The sequence below is a fragment of the Lissotriton vulgaris genome, chromosome 4_1, assembly GCF_964263255.1.
Source record: "Lissotriton vulgaris chromosome 4_1, aLisVul1.2, whole genome shotgun sequence".
NCBI classification, from domain to species: Eukaryota; Metazoa; Chordata; class Amphibia; order Caudata; family Salamandridae; genus Lissotriton; species Lissotriton vulgaris.
Window position 1 is genome coordinate 1,592,040,151 of NC_141691.1, and position 16,278 is coordinate 1,592,056,428.

Below are 16,278 nucleotides of genomic sequence, written 5' to 3' on the forward strand. Positions count from 1 at the left end.
TCTCCTCTACATGTGTGTGTGTGTAAGTCACCTCTCTGGCAAGCCTACCGAGTCCTAACAGGTGTGTTCAACATATGACACAGGCAAGACGTGTATTTTACATGTCCTGCCAGTAAAACACGCAAAACTACAATTTTTACTGTGGAAAGACTTGGTCGCCCAATTAGTGAGTACAGGGTTACATGCTTACCCTCTGCTCTGCTGACTCCTGGATGGTGTGACCCAAGTGGGCACTGCAAAGTATCAAACTACTTGTTACATTAAACCTGACTTGTATCTCAAGTCAAAATTAACGTAACTTGCTGCAGTGTGCAGCTTTAGGAAAACTGCCACTTTTTAGCCCTTAAAACTCCAGTGCCTTTCCGGGCACACATGAAGCCTGCTCCAAGAAACAGCTGTTCGAGGCATGTGGGCTGCTGAATTCATATCTTAGCATAGATCGCCGCCTAGTGTTGGGTCCGGATGATTTCACCTTGTTGTCCTGGAAGAGACTTCGAAGTATCACGAGATAGGTGACTCCTCCCCTGGACTACAGTGCGCATGGGCATCTTCTCCATCCTCAGATTGTTTTTTCCCGACATTGGGTTAGGATGTTATTCCCCTACTCCAACTTCGGAACCGAAACTAAACTACTTTAAAAGGCCAAAGGGCCTTCGACTTCAACTGTATTGTTCTTGTTCGGTACTTCTTGACTCAACCAAACTTTCCATCTTGATCCGGACGTCGACGCGGGCCGTTGGGCCTTTCGACACCACGTGGGCCTGCTGTCGATGGAAAGGAGCCCTTTAAAAAGGTGCCCACAATGCCACTCCAAATTCCGGCATACTGACAAACATATAGTATGCAACAAGTGCTTATCACCGGAGCACAACGAAGAAAATTGCCCAGCGTGTGCCCAATTCGTTAGAAGAAGACCATCCGGATTCGACGGGCGGCTAGGCAAGAGATGCAGCGGGCGGCACCGGAACCGGAGAACATTTTAGATGATGAACACGACCTCCCGTAAGCGGCGGACTCGGATCTAGAAATCATCACCGTTGAGGAGCAGTCTGACTCCGATGACCATATCCCGCCGGGGCAAACAGTGAGTACACAACCCCCATCACCGCTTATCCCAAAACCGAAGGCTCCGGTCGAAGCATCGCCTGAAGGCCTTAGCCGAGATCGACAAGCTCCTTCAGAAGCCCCGCCTTCCGGCTCGGCTCCGAAGCCCAAAACCAAGCCTTCCGATAGCCCAGGACCAAGTAACATTCTCCCCAAGAAGGTCGTCGAACCCAAGAGGGTTGTCGAACCGAAGGTCGTCGAGCCGAAGAAGGTGGTCGAACCAAAGTAGGTCGCCCAACCCAAAAAGGTTATCGAGTCAAAAGCTATCGAGCCGAAGAAGAGCCTGCAACCAAAACGGGTCGTCGATCCAAAAAGAACACCCAACCCAAAAAAGGCCCTCGATCCTAAAAATAGTTTTGATCAACAAAAGCAGGATCACAACACAAAGCCGGTCGAACCAAAAAAAGTCATCGACTCAACCAAAGACCTTGAGCCTAAAAAATGCCGTCAAGCATAAAAAACGTATTGAACCAAAAGCTCCGGTCGATCCGAAACAGGTCGTCGACCCAAACAAAGTCGCCAAACCGAAAAAGACTGTTAAGCCAACAAAGGACGTCAAACCAAAAAAGGTTACCGACACCAAAGCAACAGTCGAGCCGAAGAAAACTCCACAACCAAAGGCCCTTGAGCCAAAAGGTCACAAACAAGTCAGTAAGCCAAAAACATTTGCGCCAAAGCCACGGACAGTTGAGGAAGAACTCTTCCATCCTGATCCAGAATCTGAGGAACAATCTAAACTGTATATAAACCCTGAAACTGGGAAAGTTACAGCTTATTACCGGAAAAAGAGACCATTGGATATGGACACTCCTTCCCCTGTTCCTCCAAAGAAAAAGGACTTCGGAACATCTCCCTCTAGGCCTTTTACTCCTCCTCCTTTCTATACTAATATGCCTTTTGTGCCCTACTCTCCTACACATTCAGATTATAATGATGAGGATAACATGGGGGAAGTTCCTCAGGATGATTTTAATGAACCAGAGGATCCACATGCACAGGATGACACATGGGAGGACCAGAATGATCCATATGACCCACAACCCATCCCAGACACCTCACCATACCCTACAAAGCCGTCGCCTACCGACGACACCATTGTTTTTAACCAACTGCTAGATAGGGCAGCAAAATACCACAAGGTCGACATGCACACCAACCCAATAGAAGAAGATTTTCTATTTGGCACTTTTCCTACCTCTGAAAAAAATGTCAGGACACTTCCTATGCTAAAAGGGGTGCTAAAACACGCGCCAGACATATTCAAAGATCCAGCCAGAGCACGTGTACTCAATCCCAGGAGTGAGAAGAAATATAAGGCGGCCCCTACAGACCCTACTTATATTAAATGCCAGTTGCCTTTAGACTCACTGGTAGTAACAAACGCTTGCAAAAGAGCTAACTCACAAACAACAGGAGATGCTCCCCCTCCTGACAAGGAGTCTAAAATATTGGAAGCCTCAGGCAAAAGAGTTGCCTCACAGGCTGCTAATTCATTGAGGATTGCAAACAAACGGGCTCTACTAGCTCGCTACGATAGAGCACACTACGACCAACTTGAAGGCTTACTGCAACACCTGCCAGAACCTTTCAAAGCTCAGGCTAACGACCTCATACAGGAAGGCAAATTTATAACCAATGCTTCCATTAAATGTGCGCTTAACGCTGCTGACACATCAGCCAGGTCCATTAATACTAGCGTATTACTACGCAGACACGCATGGCTACGCATCTCTGGTTTTAAGAACTAGGTGCAATCCACCATCCTCAACCAACCAGTTAACCAAAACTTCCTGTTTGGCCCCGCAGTAGATACCATTTTAGACAAAATGAAAAAAGATACCGAAACTGCAAAATCTATGGGCGCACTGCAGTTTCAACAACATAGAGGTTCCTTTTGTTGCTCCTCCTACAGAGGTACGGCACGAGGCAACACATCACAGACTTCCTCTACATACAAAAGCAACACCCAAAGTTCCTTTAATAAAGTCTCCAACAGTGAAGGTTATAGGGGCAACAATAACAAAGGCAGAGGACATGGCGGCAATAACACCAGAGCCTCCACTGCCGCCAAACTGTGACTTCATCATACTCCCTCTAGACCATCTAACACCAGTCGGAGGCAGAGTCAAACAATTCCTACCAGTCTGGAACGCAAGGTGGGTGAGACAAATTATCCAGTATGGTTATTGCCTGGAACTCACTTCTACTCCACCCAACATACCACCCAAACACCGTCCTATGTCCAAAGAACACATCACGCTGTTACAACAAGAGGTAACATCTATGCTAGAAAAGGGAACCATAGAGCCAGTCCCTTTCCAACACCAAAGGACAGGAGTGTACTCACTATACTTCCTTATTCCCAAAAGGGACGGGTCCCTCAGACCAATATTGGACCTCGGACCTCTGAACCAATACATACTCTCAGAGCACTTCCATATGATTACTCTACAACAAGTACTCCCGTTACTCCAGCAAGGCGACTTCCTTGCTACATTAGACCTCAAAGATACATATTTTCACATACCTATACATCTAGCTCACAGGAAATACCTCAGGTTCATAATAGAAGGTCAACATTATCAGTTCAAAGTTCTACACTTCGGAGTAACTACAGCACCAAGAGTTTTCACAAAGTGCTTAGCAGTAGTAGAAGCACACCTCCGAAGGCAACACATTCACGTGTTTCCATACCTGGACGATTGGCTCATAAAAGCCAACTCGTACTTCAGTGTGCAAGCCATACGTCTCAAACACTCAAACTGCTACACAGCCATAGTTTTTCCAAAAAATACCCAAAATCACATCTACAGCCCTCCCACATACAGCAATATCTGGGTGCTACAATAGATACTTCAGTAGCAAAAGCATATCCAAATCCAGCCAGGATAGCCAATATGCAGACTCTCATTCAAAAATGTCAGCCACAACACTCTTCGCCAGTTCGAGTGTTCATGCAGCTCATAGGCATGATGGCCTTCTGCATATTCATTGTCCCTCATACACAACTTCAAATGCGTCCACTGCAAGAATGCCTAGCACTGCAGTGGTGGAACACACAAAACCTTTCAAAGGAACGACTGTTCCAAGAGCCGGTTCCATAAGTAGTACTGACAGTGGACGCATCACTGACAGGTTGGGGAGCCCACTTACTTCAATACACAGTCCAAGTGCTCTGGACAATCAAGCAAAAATATACTGCATATCAACCAATTAGAATTGCTAGCAATTTTTCTGGTACTAAAAGCATTCCAGAAATACTTGTACAGCAAGGCTCTGTTGATCCGGACGGACAACATGACAGCCATGTACTACATCCAGAAACAAGGAGGGACACACTCTCCACAGCTGTCCCACTTAGCACAGAGCATGGAGGTGGACAATTCCAAGAAACATTTTTCTCCTAGCAGAACATCTGACAGGGAAAGACAATCAAATAGCGGATCTGTTAAGCAGACACAGCCAACAGCTACACAAATGGGAGATTCACCTTCAAGTTCTCCAACCATTCTTCTAAAAATGGGGGCATCCAGAGATAGATCTGTTTGCCACAAACAAAAACTCAAAATTCCAGTACTTTGCCGCCAGGTTCCCACATCCGTTGTCACAGGGCAATGCTATATGGATGAACTGGTCAGGCAGATTTGCGTACGCTTTTCTTCCGACCCCACTGATTCCTCTGGTGGCACGCAAACTACGTCAGCAGTCGCTCACAATGTTCCTGGTTGCTCCCACATGGGCAAGACAACCATGGTACACAACTTTTCTTGAACTTTCAGTAGTTCCTCACCAAAGACTGCTCCTCTCGCCCCATCTTTTATCTCAGAACCATGGAGAAATCAGGCACCCAGATCCCAATCAGATGAACCTAGCGATCTGGCTCCTGTGGTCTTAAGAGTTTGGATACCTTAACTTACCTCCTGATTGCATGAACATCATCAAGGAGGCAAGACGGCCAACTACTAGAGCATGATATGCAGCTAAATGGAAAAGATTTGTAATTTATTGCAACAATAACCAAATCAATCCATTAGATGCTTCCATCCAAAACATTATCTCTTACCTCCTGCATCTTCAGTGATGCAATCTGGCATACTCTTCCATAAGGCTGCATCTTGCTGCTATAGCAGCATATCTCCAAAACAGACAACACCTTTCCCTGTTTAGGGTACCACCAATCAAAGCTTTTATGGAAGGTCTTAAAAGGATAATCCCTCCAAAGCACCCACCTTCACCAGTCTGGAACTTAAATGTGGTACTTACCAGACGTATGGGACCTCCTTTCGAACCACTTCGTTCATGTGAATTGCAATTTCTAACATGGAAGGTGGCATTCTTAATTGCCATTACCTCCCTCAGGCGAGTAAGTGAGCTACAGGCACTAACTATTCAAGAACCCTTCATGCAAATAAGGTAGTACTTCGGACCAACCCAAAGTTTATGCCAAAAGTCATATCCACTTTCCATATCAATCAATCAATAGAAATGCCAGTTTTCTTCCAAAATCCACAGTCAGTAGCTGAAAGAGCCCTACACACACTAGATGTAAGGAGAGCTCTGCTATATTATGTGGACAAGGGTAAATCAAATAGGAAAACTGTTTGTTGCTTTTTCACCACAACATAAAGGTAATCCCATCTCAAAATCAGGAATAGCCAGATGGATAGTTAAATGCATTTAAATATGCTATCAAAAAGCTAAACGCACTCCAACAGTTCCCCCAAAAGCACACTCTCCACGTAAAATGGGGGCATCCATGGCTTTCCTACGTAATATTCCCCTTGAAGACATATGTAGGGCAGCTACATGGTCTACCATACACACTTTCACTAAACACTATTGTGTAGACGTGCAAACAAAGCAGCAAGCTGCTGTAGGCCAGTCTGTCCTTAAAACTCTTTTTCAGACTGCTGCAGCTGGTACAGGGTGACCACCGTTAGAGGAGATACTGTTATTCAGTCTATGCTAAGATATGAATTCAGCAGCCCACATGCCTCGAACGGAAAATGCTACTTACCAGTATGCATCTGTTCTTGGCATGTAGGGCTTCTGACATTCATATCGCCCACCCACCTCTCCGGTGCCTGTTGCAGCTGCAGGATTCTCTTTTGCATGGCCATCTCTTACTTTACTATACTGCATCTTTGCCACAATGGCGAAAAACAATCTCGAAGATGCCCATGCACACTGTAGTCCAGGGGAGGAGTCACCTATCTCGTGATACTTCGAAGACTCTTCCAGGACAACAAGGTGCAATCATCCAGACCCAACACTAGGCGGCGATCTATGCTAAGATATGAATGTCACCAGCCCTACATGCCAAGAACAGATGCATACTGTTAAGTTGCATTTTCCTTCTACCTTCTTGGAAAGATGTGCTAACGACTCTAAGAAAAGAGAACAATGAAGGATTGCAGGCCAGGGAGGTGTCCCCTCCCTCTTGCAGGAAGTCACTTGGGGGTAAGCCCCAAAAGGCAGGTTTCAAAGAAGAACTTCCTTTGAAGGGCTGATGTTTAGCACCAGGGGGGTAGGGGTGCCCCATTGTTGAGGTAGACAGGCTGGCACAGGAGGTACAGAGTAGAAACCAGTTACCTGACCAGTTTCGCCAGGGGCATGTAGGCCTGAGGTAGCCCTACCCCAGGGGTGGGCTTGGGAAGTCTGAACACAGAAAGAGGGTCTTGCCATCTTGGGAGGGGGCAGAATGGTGCATCTTGGGATAGCCCAATGCCACACTACACAAGAAGTGGCCACCGGGTGGGAGGGAAACTGGTGGTCCATTGGCTACCAACCACATCCTTTTCTGAGGGCCCTTTCCAAACATAGAGGGGGCACACCTGGCACCCAGACCTCAGATCTTGACCGACTTGGTAGTAGACCCGAAGAAGGACTACCCTTAAGGACCAGCGAAGAGAGGCTGCACTGTCAAAGACTGCACCTGGTGGCTAGCGAAGAGAAAGATTGTGCCTGCCTTGTCCTGCTCAAGGGGAAGATGTCTCCAGAGCCTTGTCAAGCCAAGAGAACTCCAAGGGCCAACTGACCTGTTCACAGCACAGGGGCACAACAGCTGAAGAAGCCTACTAGGGCCAACTGGTAGCCCAAAGTCTTTAAACCACTAACCCTACCGTTGTGCAACACCAAGGACAAAGACCTAAGGCACAGAGTTGCACCCGAGTTTTCTGAGACCAGGAGTGCTGTTGGAGAGTGGCTGGGACCATCAGAAGGCGAGTTATTGACCAAGGAAAGATTGGCCTGTGACCACGACAACGGGTGACTGTTAGTCCAGTGGCAACTGGACTTCGGGCAGACCGGAGAGGACTTTGTGGGAGGTCGACCCTGCAACCAGGACCCCCCACCATCTTTATGACCTGAGGCCTACAGGAAGCCCCCAGTTGACCAAGTTGCATCCACAGTATGCCTATAGCAGCTTCATCATCATTCATCCCTTGCATCAGGATCACTCCATTGTAATCCAGTGTGATGCGGGTAAAGTGCCTGGAACTGCTGAAGGCCTGCTTCTTCTAAGAAGGTCACTATTCTTGAGGTCCCTGCTGGTCCCCCTGACTAGCTCCCTGCCTGAGTTGGTGGCCCCAAGTACTTCTAACCGAATGCATTGACAATTACCAAAGTTTTCTTTGAAATAGTTTCTAAGTGTCTAATTTGTTGACTTTGCCAAGGCTTGTTCGTGGTTGAGTGAAATTGTGTTTATTTATTAATTCTTGTAATATCCATATCTCTAGAACCCTCCAGTAGATCTTTTTTCATTCTAGTGTCTAAATTCATATAAAAACACAATCTAAATTTATAATTTGGTGTTGGATTTCTTGAGTGTCGCATCGATTTCTTCCTCAATTGTATTGGCGCTCGTTAAATGCTCAACACTTATTCCTCGGTTTAAGTCTTGCTGCTTAGTGCAACAGCTACTCCGCGTTAAGCTGAAGGTTTTACAGACGAAACCTACTGAACCTAAAGAAGTTAGTAAGTGTATTACACCGTGAGGTCACACAACCCCACCATATAATACACCCCATTTCCTCAAAGAAACTGTGAGCAGGAGTTGTTAGGAAAGTATGGGTTTCTATGACAGTTTAATATTTAAATTCCATTTGCAGGCCTAATCATTTATTCTTTTGTCCAAAAAGTAGAAATGGATGATTCTGTGCGTCTGTTACTTATGTAAACCTTCACACCTTTTACTTTAACATGATGCCACTGGAGGTCAGAAAACTGGGGTTGTAGACCATCGGTTTTGCAGAAAGTTCTGCTCAATCAGGTTCAGTTAGATGACTGTAACCATCCATTGCAAAACACTGCATATCCTATGCCATAATTTTGATGATCACTGCCTCACTCCTTTGCAGACTTGTATTGACAAGTATGATCAGTGGGGAAGACAGGGGAATCTTGTTTCACTTAACAAATGTTCTGGCTGCACCCTCCTAATCAATGCATTACTTGATTCATAATTGTTAATGGCCTTTTATAGTTCCAGGACTAGGTGTATAGTACTAAAGTAGATGATCCCGAATAGGTTAGAGATGCATCCTGATCCAAGTGGTAGCCACTGTGATGTTTAGTCTGGCTGGGCGACAGCAAGACTTCTCAAATCTCTACAGCGGATGGCTAAGAAATAACCTTATGATAACACCTGGGCCGGTTGTAACTGTAGTTGTGAATTGAATGAAGCAGCTCCTCAGCAGACCAGTTAATCTGGCTTCTTCAATTCTTGGCAGCCGCAGGTCTTTTCCTCAATCCTACTGTATTATCCGTACCCCTTTAGGGTAGACAAGCGCAAATCTTGCCTGGTTCAGTCCTTTCCTAGCGCTGCACAGAGCTTCCTGAAGTTAAAAGGTTGCTCCTGCACATCACTCATTTCTTACCTGGCCTTTGTGCTGGCCTATTAAATTATTTGCAGCCTGCAGTACCTGGAAGTATTGTGGCCTGTCAAGTAATAGTGAATCAAACAGATGCTGGCAGAAGTAAGGTCCAAAAATTCTCCATCTACCTGGTCTGAGTCATTGCCTGCGTTCCAATCCACTCCACAAACGCACAAGAACAAACTAATATATGCAAATGTTTCTAGTTAGCATTGGGATACATACAACAGGTTAACTTTGATGCTTGCTTGAGGTCTCTTTGTTTCTTGGATAACTCTTTGGAGGATTTAATTTCTTGTCTGCAAATTAGAACTTGTCTGGATTGTTTGTTTATGAATCTTGCTACAGCATCGTGGAATTTTATATATGGAGGGTAATTGAGTTCACACTTGTTTTGCCGCCAAATCTTTTTCTTTGTACCCTTGTGTAGTGGTGTATTCTTTTTTTTTTATACAAGACTTTGTAAGAACTATTTCCTTATTGGTTGGGTGCATATATCCATTGGTTCCCACATTTAGATCCAGGTCAGTGTCTGGTAGAATGTAAGAATATTTATTGTGACTTTACATATGCAGGTAGCAGTTCAACAACTGAAATGTTGGATAAACCGTCTTCTAGTTGCCAGTAAAAAGCTGTTCTACTAGATAGAATCAATGCCTTGCAACATTATTTGGCTGCATCACTTTAGGCCCTTTCAGATGCTGCCTTGGCACCTCAGTTGGCTGTTTTATTACCAGGAAATGAACCCATACCAGCAGTTTTCATGGCCACAATGCCTTTCTGGCATTCAGGGTACACTATTCCTTATCCTGAAATAGTTTATGGTGATTCAAATGAATTTACAGCATTTCAAGCGGTTTTATTACAATTTATATCTCATCCAACACTTTTCATTATTGTGCAGTCCAAAGAGATATTTATTATTGTTAACCTGGGAAGGAAATGATTTAACATTGGCAGGCCCTTATTTATTTCAGAACCACCCTAGCGAAACGATGCTGCTTTCTATCAAGAATTTAAAAACAGTAATTGTTTAAGTGTGTTTTGCAAAGTAAGCTTAAGTATCAGAGAAGCTACATCTATAGCACGGTACAAGAAGCTTGGTTTCATACTCTACATATTTTTATCAACGTACCTTCGATGTCACATAGTCTGAAAAATTACAGCTCAGGATTTATTTGCTCAGGTGGTTTTAGCTCCCAATACAATATCATTCCTGATTGATTTTACTTTATAGTTAGACTAGCAGCCCGCCCCGACGTTGTCCGGGGGCAATGAGGCTTCAGGGCCAACTGCCCGCCTAGGCCCCCGCCCCGACATTGTCAGTGTCCCGGAGCCACCTCCGGCCCCAGCCCCCACCGGCCCTGACATTTTACATGTCCCTTTGCATTACCTGGGCCGCCGCTCCTCCCCGTGCTCCTGACTTCACCGCCGCTCCTCGCCGCTCCTCCCCGCCTGTCCGCCGCTCCTCTCCGCTCCTCCCCGCCTGTCCGCCGCTCCTCCCCGCCTGTCCGCCGCTCCTCCCCGCGCTCATGTCCGGCGCTCCTCCTCGTCATCACGCACGTCGCGGCCAGCGCTACGTCGCAGCCAGCGCTACGTCGCCGCCAGCGCTACTTCTTGGGGACTACTTTTTTTTTGGAGTTAAATTTTTTAATTTACGATTAATTTTTATTTTATATAGCCTATGCCCATCTGCACACCCTGACATTTTCAACGATGTATCGGGTGTGTGGATTGGCGCTGTGGTTCCCAAGTTTACCTGGCTCAAAGGTTTGTGTTCTCTCTTTATAATAGTAGTATAGATAATCGTCTCCTACAAGGGCGATGTAGATATTCCAAAGGGACTGAGTCCACTAATTCTTGCTTCATGTCTTGTGTGATCTTCCTCCCCTCCCTCCTTGGAACCAACTTATGTAGGTAGAATTTTAAGTCCTTTGACAAGTGAAGATAGATTTCGTTGAAGTCAAGAGAAATTGTGTTTATTTATTTTATTTTGTGGAAGAAGTGATTGTATTGGTTGATGCTGTCCTTTGTCCGCCCAGGAGCATAAGAAGTCTAGAAGTAAGGAGAATGCTTAATTTGCCATATGTGGCTCCAGTGTTTCTCCTTATGATTCTTTACCTCCTGCTTATACATTTTGTCTTCTCTATATTTCTAATTGGATTCACTGGTTCTGTTGAAGTTAAGTCATTGATTGATTGATTCTGGATTAGCTAGGCAACTATTGATATTGATCAACGTTTTGCAGAACATCTTTTGATTACTTATATTGAAACTCACTTATCCATTCTGTGGATGGTTCTTTGTTGACCTAGGGAATCCTCTATTAAGAGACATATAGCATTATCCAGTATTATACGTGTCTTTCATAGATTCACATGCCTGAATCATTCCCCGTCGTCGAGATGGGAGTCCCCGGTACATAAATAAGTAATGTCCCATAGACATATAGAGAATAGTAGGCCATAAGGCCTCACTTTTGTAAGATATCTAGGCCCTTGTGTAAAAAGGACCAAACTCTAGAAAAGAGCCAATCAGCTGTCACCTCCCTCTACAACCTTCCTGGCAGGAGCCTCAGTCCCTCAGATTTTCTACCGCACATTGTGCTAAGGGAGTCTCCCCTTAGCTCTGCTCAGGTTTGTTGCTTTATAGCTTTTTCAACAGTTTTTAGGATATTGTTTCCTGTTTTCTCCTCAAGGAGAGCTATTTACTATGGCTGATGCTCCAAAGAAGGGTCTCTTCAGAGCTTGTAGCTCTTGTGGAAAAAAGAGGTTACACATTGATGACCAACATAAGGACTGCCTGTACTGTCTATACCCAGATCATTTGGCTAAGGACTGCAAGGTATGTCGAACCTTTTCTACTAAGACTCTAAAAGACCGAGAGGAACGCCTTTTGATCTGGCTCCAAAGGCTTAAGGATAGAGACAATCTGGATTCCTCTGAGGGAAGTGAGGGTTCTTCAATCTCCTCAAAATCATCTCTCAAAAGACATAGGGTAGCTTCCCCTGGCCCCTTGGATACTCCTCAAAAGAAGGCAGCTAAAAAGTCTTCAGAGGTAAAGACAAAAACAGCTTCAGAAAAGGAGGTTCGACCTTTAAGAAGCCTGCACCGTCGATGACGACGGCATCGTCGACGACATCATCGGTGATGAAGAAAGCAGTATCTCCTGCTTATGTATCTACGTCGACGACGACAGTCTCAACGACGATATTTACGATCCTAAGTAAAGTTGTATGAAGATTTTGAGACACAACATGCGCTAAAACACTATTTAATGAAATATACATTTAAATGCTTAAACTAAAAGCGTGAACTACTTTTCCTTTTCATATAATAAATGACACAATGTTGCACATATTTAATAGCATCTCCCTCGTGTAACTAATTACATGTATGTTATAGGCCTTTTGCTGGATTTCAATCTTATCGTTTTTATATTGCAAGGTAATAAGCACTGTAACTGTGATGCCATATAGCAACGCAAAGTCCAAAAATGCCCTTTTCTGTGCCTTTCAAGTGAAGATATATTACGCAAGAGAAGCACTTTTGGCCTGTTTGTTAGCTTTACTTTGATGCATTATTTTAGGACTTTTTCTCCTGAAGCCGCCAATGTTACAAACATGTTACAAACATGGTGCTGTATTGAATCATTCTCAGTTACCTGCCTGGACAGAGGGTTGTTTGAAAGAGACTGTTAAATTGATTTGACCGCAGATACCGCAAAGGACCGCAGGGTTGGTGTAAATAGTGTTACTTCTTGTTCTGAGAGACAGGCATTCAAGACCACGCGCTGAGCTGGATTAATTCCTATCTATCCCAGAGAACGCAGAAGGTGGCACTCGGGACAATTTCTTCCACACCAAAAATCCTCAATTGTGGAGTCCCGCAGGGCTCGGCCCTCAGCCCTCTCTTATTTAATATCTACCTGGCCCCCCTCTTCACGCTCATTGCCAACTGGGGTGTTAAGGCAATTTCATATGCCGACGACACCCAGTTGGTATTCCCCTACACGGTAATGACTCAGGAATCTTTTGCAAATTTTAAAGGCTGTCTCCAGGACATTGCACACTGGATGAATACCAACAAATTAAAATTAAACGCCAACAAAACCGAGGTCATCTTCTTTGGTAAAGGTCCTGTCCCCACCCCAGAGCTATGGTGGCCGGTGGAAATGGGCCCCTCACCCTTGCCCAGTCACTCGGCCAAAAATCTTGGAGTGAGATGGGATGATAAGATGTCTTTCTCTGCCCATATCCACCAAGTGGCCGGCTGCTGCCTAAGTAAATTGAGAAACCTTCGCAAGTTTCTCAAACTCCTTCCCGAGAGTTGCAGAAAGATGGTAGTCCATGCAACTGTCACTTCACGGCTGGACTACGCCAATGGTCTCTACCTGGGCCTCCCTAAATTCTTAATCCATAAACTGCAGGTGGTTCAAAATGCGGCTGCGAGGCTGTTACTGCAAATTCCATTCAAACAGTCGGTCTCTCCGCATCTTCGAACCCTGCATTGGCTCCCTGTCGCCAACCGGATAAAATTCAAAGCCCTGACACTCGCGTTCAGATCTTTGCATGGTTCCTGCCCTCCTTACCTAAGAAAACGCCTCCCTAGGTATACACAACATCGTGCACTACGGTCGAATGACCGTATCCTGCTGGCTGTACCACGAGCAAAAAAGGCACGCCTTGGTGGTCGCACCTTTTCAGCAAATGTTTCTGCGCTATGGAACTCCCTACCGCAAGCAATCCAGCAGGCCCCTGCTGAATCCTGCTTTAAGAAGCTGCTAAAAACGTGGCTCTTTTCCCAGCCTCGATAGGTCTCCCCCTCCTGCCCCTGGACCTCGGTGCTACATTCCTACAGCGCCGGGACACCTCCTTGTGAGGTAGCTGTTCGCGCTCTATAAATCACATTATTATTATTATATTATTATTCTGCATCATATTTATATTATTATGTTTTTAGGCAATAATTTGTGAACATTTGAAAACTACTTTATAGGTACGTGCCAACAGAGGAGAGCTGGTGGCGTAATGGCTACAGCTGCCAACCTTTGAGCTGGGGAACCAGGTTCAAATCTCAGAGTCCACTCAACATCCTGTAATTCGGGGCAATTCACTTCTTTTCCCCGTGATTTAAAAAAGAAATGTGTCTTTGTGCCCGCAGAGTGGGTCGGGGTTGTGTTGTCCATAGAAATTGAAGATTACCAAGGACATACTGCGTGTTCTCAGCCGTGTGCTTCTCACCTCCACTCTGGCTGTAATGTTTCAAGAGAGGGGGTTCTAGATATTTAATTTACTGTTCCTTTTTATTTTGTGCAAAACACTCTATTTCCCTACATTTTCTGTGTCTGTTAAACCACCGAAGTTCAGGCGAGACAGGGAGCCGATTTTTGCAACCACCCGTTCCTTTAACCCCTTGCATGCTCATGACGGAGCCGCTCCGTCATGAGCCGCGGTTGCGCTGTGCTCATGACGGAGCGGTTCCGTCATGGCCCTGCCGCCGCGCCTGTGCGCGCTGATTTCGCGCCTGCGCGGTGCGTTCTATTGAGCGGGCGGGGCCATGACGGAACCGCTCCGTCATGAGCACAGCGCAACCGCGGCTCGTGACGGAGCGGCTCCGTCACGAGCATGCGAGCGCCGCTCGCCCCCCCCCTAGCGCTGCGGCGGAATTGCCGCCGCAGCGAAGGGATTAATGTTCTTTTTGGAGCGCGAAGAGTATTTCTTGTGTATGTTATTTTTGGTGCTGACGTGCACATATACATTCAAGAATAGGCTCTCAGTAGTATATAGGCAACGCCATATTCTTCCGCACACATCCTCTGTCAACCATACACGAGCATAAAGTAAACATGAACATTCAGATGCACAAATGCGCACCATCCAAACACAACATTGCTTTGAAACTCTCTACACACAGTCTCTTATATACACACTAAAACACCAAATGTTTACACGCGCGTGCACACAATCAAATGCACACACAACAGGCATAACATAACTTCCAATTCACCCTCTCGCACCCACACTCGTACAAACTGTGAGATCAAGCCGCGCACATGTACACATGTTCTGTTCAGCTGTGGCAGTGCACACCCATCTCCAGAGCTAATTGATATTGCAGCATAATAAATAAAAGCACAGAAAAAGGATCTTGAATTCATTACTCTGTAAGCTGCGTACTAATGCGACATTCTGCTTGCAAGGGGAAGAAACAACATTCATTAAATATTTGAAAGATGGTTATTTTTTATTGCATCAGTATATTATTCACCTGCATTCATCTTCAGATCTTGTGAGAGCTGTATTAGTGGAGCTTATGTTGCCGACTTTGCAGTAAAAAAACTGTGTTTGCATGTGTGCACATAGCTTGTTTACTTAAAACACACTATCTTTCTCACGGGTGCGGAATACCACACGTAAAAGGGCAATCTAAAAAATGCAGAAATACAAAAGCAGTACACATTAACTCCATAGCACACATTCTCCCTGTACATAATTCCAATACACTTATACTTAATTACTATCCACACATTTCCCTGCCTCACAATTCCACAACAAACAATTCCAATACAATACTTCTCTCCTTTGCACTTTTACCAACACTGTCATTTCTCCCTCACACTCCCACTACCCCTCTCATCTCTCACTCCCCACTCTCATCTAGCAACACCGTTGCCTCTCTCATCCCTCCCTTACACTACCTGTCTTCTCTCTATACTGCCTACTCACAAATGCTACTATCCTGTACCTTCTCATGCTGTGCACTAGTTCACCCCCCCCTAAGTGCCCCTTCCACTTAACCCTCAGGTTGTCAAGCACAGTTTCTTTCCTGTGACTTTTCAAAGTTTCCATCCCTCAAACCCACACTCTTCTCCTCTTCTTAGGGTGTCTTCTGCTTACACAAAACCTGCCTCTTTACGCTTCTATGGCCTGCTGTAGCCTTCTTTCTATCAAATAATCTATCTTTCTATCTTTCTCACACACTATTTCTGCTTCTCTGTCTCAAATTCAATAGCCACTCCCTACACAGGAACTACCTATCCCTCACATTCTTCCTTTCTCTCTGTTCTCTGATTCTGTCACCACTATCTATTCACCATGCCACATCATTACACTATACAAATACACTTCCCAACACATAATTCTACAACTAACAATTCTGATACAACCCACATAATTCCACTCTACACCACACACCTCCACTACACTCCAAAACAAAACACATAAGTAAAAAGAACTTTCATTTTCAACGTCAGTAGCTCTAATTCGCTCAAATGCGAGACCTATTGCATTGCAAATGCT

At 45.2% G+C, this 16,278-nt stretch overlaps 1 protein-coding gene across 6 annotated transcripts in view; it reads left to right on the top strand.

Moving 5' to 3' along the window:
* The window catches only part of CSPP1 (centrosome and spindle pole associated protein 1), a 1,363,238-nt gene that overhangs the window by 681,929 nt on the left and 665,031 nt on the right, over nucleotides 1–16,278 (top strand). The window lies entirely within an intron of this gene.